This window comes from Euprymna scolopes, chromosome 33 (assembly GCF_053919585.1).
Source record: "Euprymna scolopes isolate OS-2025 chromosome 33, ASM5391958v1, whole genome shotgun sequence".
Taxonomy (NCBI): Eukaryota; Metazoa; Mollusca; class Cephalopoda; order Sepiida; family Sepiolidae; genus Euprymna; species Euprymna scolopes.
Window position 1 is genome coordinate 90,941,353 of NC_136514.1, and position 9,726 is coordinate 90,951,078.

Sequence of the window (9,726 nt, forward strand, 5' to 3'; positions counted from 1 at the left end):
GCTTCTATAATTACTGGAATGATAATCTTCCTAAGATTCCAGTTTCTTTTCATGTAATACACAGGACTTCAGTATTTAATTATTTTTTCCCCTGGCCCTGTTTAACCCACCATCATTAATACACTATTTTATACTAAGGTAAATTCTTTTTCCTTATTGTCCCATGCCCCTATGTCAAGTTTTAACATGGTTTTCTACTTGGAGGCATTGCATAATCATGGTAGACAGTGTATATTTCATACTGTTCGTTCGAGTATAATTTCACAGGACTTGCTGCTGCATTTGATATTCTATTATTACAAGGATGATGTGTGTAGTCGCATGGTGTCTAATAAGCAATTCAAAACTTCCTAGCATGTGTTTTCATGTGTCTTTTTAAATGAGAATTGTCTGAAAATGCTGTAGCGCACACTCCACAAGAATATGGCTTTTCTCCAGTGTGAGTTCTCATATGTTTTGCTAAATTTGATTTAACAGAACAAGAATATTCACAGATTTCGCAAGAATATGGTTTTTCCTCGGTGTGAGTTCTCATATGCCTCACCAAACTTGAATTTACAGAAAAAGAATGTTCACATAATTCACAAGAATATGGCTTTTCTCCAGTGTGTGTTCTCATATGTTTGAATAATTTATATTTCTCAGTACAAGAATATTCACACACCTTACAAGAATATGGCTTTTCGCCAGTGTGAGTTCTAACATGCCTCACTAAATTTGACTTATCAGAACAAGAATATTCACACAATTCACAAGAAAATGGTTTTTCCCCAGTGTGAATTCTGATATGTGTAACTAAAGTTGATTCATCTGAACAAGAATATTCACATATTTTACAAGAATATGGCTTTTCTGCACTGTGTGTCTTCATATGTCCTATTAAGCTGGATTTCTGAAAACAAGTAAATTCACATACATCGCAAGCATATGGTTTTTCACCAACGTGAATTCTCATATGTTTTACTAAACTTGATTTATGAGAACAAGAATATCCACATATTTTACAATGAAATGGCTTCTCACCATTGTGAGTTCTGATATGTTCAACGAAAGTTGGTTTACTAGAACAAGAATACGCACATATTTTACATGAATATGGCTTTTCTCTGGTCTTTGTCTTCATATCCATTAGTAAATGTAATGTTTCACGACAAGAATATCCACATATTTCACAAAAATATTCCCCAGTTGAGTCATCATGTTACACTAAATTTTATTTTTAGAACAAGAATATCCACATATTTTACAACAATATGGATGTTCCCGTTTTTATCTTTTAAATTTTATGTAGCTTGAAGAAATCAAAAGACTCCCTTCTTCAACAAACACTTTTGTCTAGGATAAATGTTGTCTCTTTTATGGCTACTATTTGTATTTTATAATTTTTTTCATCAAGTCAGTTGCTACTTCCACCACAATATAAATTTAATTTCTTTTCAAGACAATGTCATTTTTCAATCATTCTTTGGCTATCTTTTCCTGTTCGATTCTATTAAGGTTATGCACATTTGGAATGGTGACATTAATAATTAGTCATTTAAGGTTGTCCATACTACAATGTCTGGATTGATGGACTTGTTTTTTTTTTATCTTCCTGCCTTTATGTCTTCATCACAGAAATTTCTGTTTGATGATATCGATGAAGGTTCATGAGTTTCATATTTTAAAAAACGTTGCTTTTCTCCATTTTGTATGTGCACGTTTCAATAAACTTTATTCTTGGGAAAAAGTTTTTTGCGAAAATTTTCAAAATGGATTTTTATTGAAATACATACCTCTACACGAATATAGCATTTATCTGGTGTAAGAGATATATTTTAGTGCAAATAATTTCTCCTAATGTATAAGAATATTTTTTTGCAAAACCGTATACTTCACACAAATGTGACTTTTCTCCAATTTGTGATATTATCTGTTAATAAATTTTGATTTTTTTGAACGATAGACACATTACAAAAACAAACATTATGTTTGTGAAGTGTGACTTTTCCACACTTTCAAAGAATTTATAGAACAGTAAAATCCAGAAAAATAATTTTTCACAGATGCCGTTACGATTTAATATATTCATCAAGAAAATGATAGTCCATGCAAATTCACCATCTGTAAAAGAAAATGAAATTCAATTTTTGAGTATTTTTATTCACATTTATGCACATAAGTATAGTTATGGGTGTTTGAGGTTAAAGTTGGTAATCAAACGAGTCAAGTACTGGTGATTTTGGTCTTGGAGAATGGAATACCAGAGGAGACACCCTTATTTCTGTAAGAGATCACTGTAGAAAAGCATGAACACATGTTTCAAGAAGAAGCTCAGCAAATACTGGGCTTAGATTTCATTAAACAGAACCAGAAATAACGAAATTGATTAGGCAAAAATCAAAAAATTGCTCACATTGACAATACTGGGAGAGACTGGACACTGCTGGAAGTGACAAGCCATCAGGACTGGGAACCAAGCTATGAGAAAAATGGAAATGGAGAAACAATAAGTTACAAATATATAACCTTGAATATTCTAAAGTTTGTAAAACCTCATTATTAGTGGCCTAGCAAGGCCACAGTGGAGACAACTGAAGCAGCAAAAGTGAAGCTGGCCTGCAATACACTATATATATACAAATGTAGGCAAATTTGGGCATATCTTCTTGGTTTGAAAATATAAGTTCTTTTTTACCAATTGTCATAACATTTTAACCATAGAATAGTATTAGAATCTTAAAAAAGCCTGCAAAATTACATGTAGTTTCGTTCCATAGAAACAAAGATATGAGCATTTTAATATTCAATTTGGCTACTAGTATATATATATATATATATATATATATATATATATATATATATATATATATACACACATCACATTTTTTGGCAATTTTATGTTCCAAATCTCAGAGCTTATTGATCAGAATTTAACAGATGAAGGCTCGTTGGAAAGGTAATGACCTGAATTGTGTAATGGGCTATGTAACATTTGCCCTTAAGGTCGCTCATTAAGTAGATCATCCATCATTCAGAGCTTATTTTTGGCACTTTTTATAGCCATAAAATGTTTCAATCATGATCATTTGTTTTCCTAGTTTTACATATGAATTACAAAATACCTGATATTTCTTTCTAAAACTTGTGCTATGGTTTCAAATGATCTGAAATAACAGCAAGAGAGACTTGATTGCAAATATTTCTCATATGTTATAGCTCTCCTCTTTGGTTTTCATACATAAATAAATTTCATAGTGTATAAGGATTATTGATACCGGAGATATTCATAATCGTATCCTATTTCCAAAAGAGGGGAGATATAACATATGAGAAATCAAATCCCCCCTTACTGTTATTTCAGATCATTTGAAACCATAAGCAAGTTTGTCTCCACTCCATCAAAACCAGAGATTTTTAGGAAATATATATATTACATTCATGTGTATCAAATTTAATATTATGTTAATCTTTGCTAATGAAGAGTGCAAATTTACATTTAAAAAAAATATTTGCATACAATTGTTGCCTACCAATCTTAAATGTATATATTCATGATATATCAAGTATGCAGAATTATACATTTTCTTTCACTGATACCCACATAGGGAAGAGAGAACAAAAAATACCACATGCCGCAGCACAATCCCGAACAATTTTGTTCACTTGATCCAACACAATCCTGAACAACTCCATCAATGCAAATCTGAACACCTCCAAATTTAGCTCTTCCTAGGCTGTTTGTGACAAATAAAACCCAGACGTATTTTCTGACACATACATGATCCGTAACAACATGATTCTGAACAACTCCATCAATGCAAATCTGAACACCTCCAAATTTAGCTCTTCCTAGGCTGTTTGTGACAAATAAAACCCAGACGTATTTTCTGACACATACATGATCCGTAACAACACGATTCTGAACTCCATTGATGTGAACCTGAACACATCCGACAATTCAACATAACATTATCCCGAACAACACCGTCAATTTTACACAACACAATTCTGAACATCTCCAAGGATTTGACATGAATTCAAACACAATGACTCAACATGAAATGTTACCAGAGCAACCTTGGAAGTTACTCTCTGAACGACTGTTATCGGCTTTTTTGTAACTTTTGAACAAACTAACTTTTTATGTAGGTAGGCCTGACTTAGACATTGGCTACAATTCTTGAGCTCTTCCATCACAAACATGGCTTAGATAAAAGGTAAATATTGTATACCAAAATGAGTGGATTGCATGCTTGAGATCCCTTCATACTTCACAATACTTCACAATTCATGAACACCAAGTGCCTCGTGGTACTGATTCTATTATCTCCAGTGCAATGTCTCTATGTGTTGCTTCACTTTTTTCTTCCAGTGATGCAGAACAGGTATCAGCATGTGAATTGCTGCTGGCGTTACTTCTAGGAGAAATTTTATTTCTAAGCGCTTACCCTCTATTGTTTGTAGTGGTTGATGAGGACACATGTTAAACACGCTTGAGTTAAAGTGTTCCTTTAGCCATTGTTCTAATTTCTGTTGGATTCTGTTGGCTTGAATGGGATGATTTCTGGTTTCTTTGGAACAGACATGGCGCTAATTCTCTTATATTTCTCAGAGTTATTTTTAATTAGTGAAGGCAGAAAATTGGGAGGCAATAAATTTAGCTCTTTCAAGGCCGTTTGTGATAAAGCCCAAAGGTGTTTTTTGACACATATACGGTCTGTCATATCTCTTTTATTCCTACCTTTATGTACAGAAACAAAACACCTGATGTGTAATTGGCTGTCCGTTATACTCCGTATCCAATGAGTGGTTGACAACAAGTATCCATCTGGATATCCCAGGAGTTTCTAGATTTCTGGCTCCCTGCATCTGCAAAATCAGAGATCTGATGTCTGCACTGGTTCATTGTTTTTTTCAGTACATGTCTGAATCTTGCACGAGTTTCAGGCATCTAAGTCTCCTCCACTATAACTGAGGGGGAGGTAACTCTAAGGCAAACATTTGAAATTGCTCCCTATCCTACTCAATCATGATTGTGAGCAGAAAAATTATTTGTGGTACCATTAGTGAATTTTGATGAATCCCAACTTCTCGACAATTTGCTTGTGACTTCTATTCTCAATCCCTCAAATTTGCCCACATAATGGAAGATCATCATTGGTTACTTCCTATTCAGACGAGATCATCCCTGATTAACTCATATTGTCAGGGGCAGACAACTCATGCCTATTCAATAATAAATATATAATATGGACTATTTTTCAAATATCAGGTGTTGGTCATTTTTTATTTTACATCAAGCATAAAAATAGAACTGTAATAAACAAAATATTTACGAACAGTTTTTTTTAATCAAATAAAATTTTTATAATACAATATATATTATGAACTGTATTTGTGATGCACAGTTCTGCTGCTGGCATCACCCCATCGACTAATTTATGTATGACTTTAAAAGAAGAGTAATTATGGCCTGGTAGACCAACACAAAACCTACCTTAAAAAACTTGTTCTTTAAAGGTTTTCGGGTGTGCTGAAAATGAATATCGCATTTAACATTGGGGCCGGCAACTAGTTTTCACAATACTGAAAAGATACTTTTCTGCATGTTTCATGTTGTAATGTAACAGGGCGGCCATATTTGTCCATATTTGTAAAATTTTACTTGGTTTCCACCTTAACATTTTTCTTTAAAATGACGACTTTATAGGTTTTCGGGTATGCTGAAAACGAATATCTCATTTAAATCTTCCCCTAACAAGTATTTTTCCAAATATTAAGCAATGTAATTTTTTATGCTATAAGCGGTAGCCAAGTTTGCATGCACAAGTGTGCGCATATTTTTGCCACATGTGCAGCAAAAATATGCATGCACTTGCGCATACAATGGCCACCACTTATAACATAAAGAATTACATCGCTTAATATCTGGAAAATTACTTATTTGCGAAAAATTTAAGTGGTGGCCATTGTTGTACACACAAGTACGCATATATTTTTTATTAAAAAAGATTTAACTCTTCCTTATCTTGAAAATTCATTACATTATTTCTGTTATGAACAAATATGGCCACCACGTTATACTACTACATGACATATGCAGAAAAGTATCTTTTAGTATCGTAAAAACTAGTTGATGGCCCCAATTTTTAATGTGATATTCGTTTTTAGCACACCTGGAAACTAGAAAAAAGTTTTTTAAGGTTTGTTTTGTGTTGGTCTATTAGGCCATAATTACCAAAAGAAGACCTTCCATTAAACAAAATCTCATTGGAACTCACATAAAAAATGTTTCATTGGAACTCACATGAAAAGTTTATATATATAATATAGACTTTTTCAAGAGGGATGGTCAATGACCATCCCTCTTAAAAAAGCCCGCATAAATCAGGCAAAATGTTAAGCATTCAGGTCCTTCCACCTCCAATCTACTTTTCATATATATATATATATATATATATATATATATATATATATATATGAACAAAAATCTCATTTCATTTGATTATCAGAAAAAAGTTCATAAATATTTTTTAAACAAAATCTCGTTGAAAAAATACCAGCTCATAAATATTAAAAAAAAAAATTTACAACATTTTTATTATAAAGGTTATAATGTTGTTATAAAAGTTCAAATAAAGACTGTTTGAATAAAACCTCTATTTTTATATTCGTTTCATGACAGGTACAGACGTCATAAAGATTTTTCTGTATTTTTTCAAGTGGGCAGACGTTTAGGAAATTGAGCCTCACACGGTAACTTTGGGAAAAGGAGTTAAAATAAAAAACTAGACAAAATACTTTAAAAAACCCACTGAATATACGCCAGCCTACGTCACGGTAACATATATTGAAAGAGTTTTTAACAGTATTTTGTCTAGTTTTTTATTTTTAACTCCTTTTCCCAAACTTACCGTGTCCAAAAGAGAGTCGGGCGCCATTTTAAATTTTCCAATGCATCGGTAAACACTGTATGTTTTCCGAGCTGAATAAACATGTTACATTAAATAAAAAACAAAAAACTAGGCACCGCCAAAACTGGGGGGGGGGCAGGTAAGTACTTTTTGACGGACCGTCTTTTTAAAAATCTACCAAAAATCAGGTAATTATCCAATCAATACGAAATTTTCAGCGATTATTAAGAGAAAAATGAACTTTATAACGGTGTACTTATTTTTCATAAACGATATTTATATATATATTTTTTGCTTACAACCCCCCCCCCTTGTTTTGAAGTGGGAACAAATATGCTTAAAATAATCATCTGAAACTAAACAAAACATATTCCGTTGTTGTAAGGGACAGGATTATAGATTAAAAAACAAAAAAACAAAAAAAAACACTTGTTTACATACCTTATTTTGACGTCTGAATATCAGAACTTTGAGTGTGTTTAATTATTCCGCTTTTGAGTTTTGAAGTGTGAAATTCGGTGAATATGTTAAGTAAAATAATTAATTTAAGCTAAGCAAAAAAAAAAAAATTTTTTTTAAATATTTATACGAAAAAAGCCATTTTAAAATCTTTGATAAATAAATTAATTTTTTTTAGCGAGCCGAATAATGCATGATTGCATGACCATTATTAAACAGAGAATTCTTTGAAGAATCGATACAAAAAAAAATCGATAAATATTTTGCCTTTTGTGTTAAAAAATATCATCAGTTTTTCGATCCCATTTGATAACGTTTGCCGCTTTTCGACTACGATGGACCATACGCGCTGAAATAATTTTGTTGGATCTTCATGACTGCCAAAACCGGTGCAAGCGTGAATCAGTACAATTTATGTTGGTCAACACTCACAAAGAAACGAGACGTTTCTCTTTTCGTTGCATTTCATTTCAATTTTAATTTTTATTCTGTTTTACCCCCCCCCCCATTTTTGGAAGCCTAACCCCCACACATACACATTAAAAACCAAACTCATCAAAATGGTCACCCATCTGGTACTGGCCAGCCTCAGGGTTGCTTATGTAGTTTAGTTTTTATTCTGTTTTAACCCCCCCCATTTTGGGGAGCCTGAGCCCCCACATGCGTACACATTAAAAAGCAAACTCATCAAAATGGTCACCCATCTGGTACTGGCCAGCCTCGGAGTTGCTTATGTAGTCAAAAAACCCTACAGTTCTTCCTCGTTCAATGAAGGAGAAATCTTTCTAGACTGGGTCAATTTAAATTTTTATTCTGCTTTACCCCCCCCCCATTTTTGGGAGCCTAACCCCCACGCATACACATTAAAAACCAAACTCATACAAATGGTCGCCCATCTGGTACTGGCCAGCCTCAGCGTTAATAATACATTGAAATTTTCGTCACTGAAAAATAAGTTTTTTTGGCCTGTTTGGTCTTCCATAGTTTGCTTTTTATTAAACACAAACGTAAATATTCTCGATCTGGACTCTAGATTGATGCGAAGTAACTGGTTGCCTATATGAATAAGTGGAATTATTTGAAATCCAGGTACTTATATTATAATATTTTTGCATATATTCATAGAAAATCACCCTAAATCTTAGTTAGACTAAAAATAAACAACTTAATTCTTTCAAAAACCTTTTTTTTTAAATATTTATATATGGTTTTGTGCAAGACAAAAAATGTCAATTGTTAACTTTTGGGGAAATTTTAACATTTAAAATTTAATTAAAAATAGTAGAAAGAGTTTTACATTATTCAGCTTTCTATATGATAAAATTCAGGGTTTTATCTTTCTGGAAAAAAAAAGTTACTCAGAAATCATGGTTTTTAATAAATGTAATTTCGTTTTAAAAAACAACAACAACTTCATTTTTCGGCCATTTTTGGCGGTGCCTACAAAAAACATATCCAGTTAGGTAGAAAAGTAACTTATCTTGCCTTTGATAACATTTATTTGTTACATATATTTTTGACAACTTTTTCGAATCCATGTGTATAGTAATACAAACCCGATATCTTTTTCAAATATATATTTTTTTAATCTGAAAGTTTAGTTTTTAATCGATGAAATTAACAGGGGGGGGGGTGTAAATCGTGGAATTTAGAGGTGGGGGTCAATTTCCTAAACGTGTGCCTTTAAAGTGTAAACACCGATATACGAATGTTGAGATTGTTTAAATAGTTATTGAATTTTCGGCGTAAAAAAAAAAAAAAAAAAGAAACCACTTACCTTTCATTCTAGGAATTCAATACGAAAAAAAAAAAAAAAAAAATAAAATAAATAAAATAAATATCGGGATGAATTCTTTCGTGTTCACCAGTGAAGTTCACCACAGAAAAATTGTTTTGTTTCTTAGGATTTCTTTAGTAAATTGATACAACTTTTTTGTGGGTCCAATTCATTGAGAAATAAAATAAAAAAAGAATATATATAAAAAAAAAATCAAAACTAAAAAATGAAAACCACGACTTAAACGTGAAATTATTTAAAAAGAAAATCAACTGCTAAAGGACAATGAATTTAGGTATTCGTAACACGGTGTAATCATTATTTTGTTCCTCCTGTAAAAATGTCCGTTCATTAGATAAGTGTGCCGAATTGTTTTCCTATCAAGTTTAGATTATATATTTTTCATTTTTTTTTATTACATTTTCGCCCCAAACAAGGCACGTTACCACTTTGATGTAGAGGGCTACTATCAGGGACATAAGCTACAGGGGTACTATGTAGGGAGTTGGGCAGAAAGATGTCGGTTCACATTACACTTGAACTTCTGCATGTCAGTACAGTTGGGGAAGTAGGGACCCGGAAGGGAATTCCAAA

The 9,726-nt window shown here is 32.4% G+C and overlaps 1 long non-coding RNA gene across 1 annotated transcript; it reads right to left on the reverse strand.

Moving 5' to 3' along the window:
• Positions 1-1,207: 1,207 nt before the first annotated feature.
• On the reverse strand, positions 1,208-9,449 carry LOC145258352 (uncharacterized). Its single transcript, XR_013864095.1, has 3 exons — positions 9,133-9,449; positions 2,396-2,460; positions 1,208-2,103 (listed from the first exon to the last, which is right to left on the reverse strand). It is a non-coding gene; the product is annotated as an uncharacterized LOC145258352 (long non-coding RNA).
• Positions 9,450-9,726: the final 277 nt, after the last annotated feature.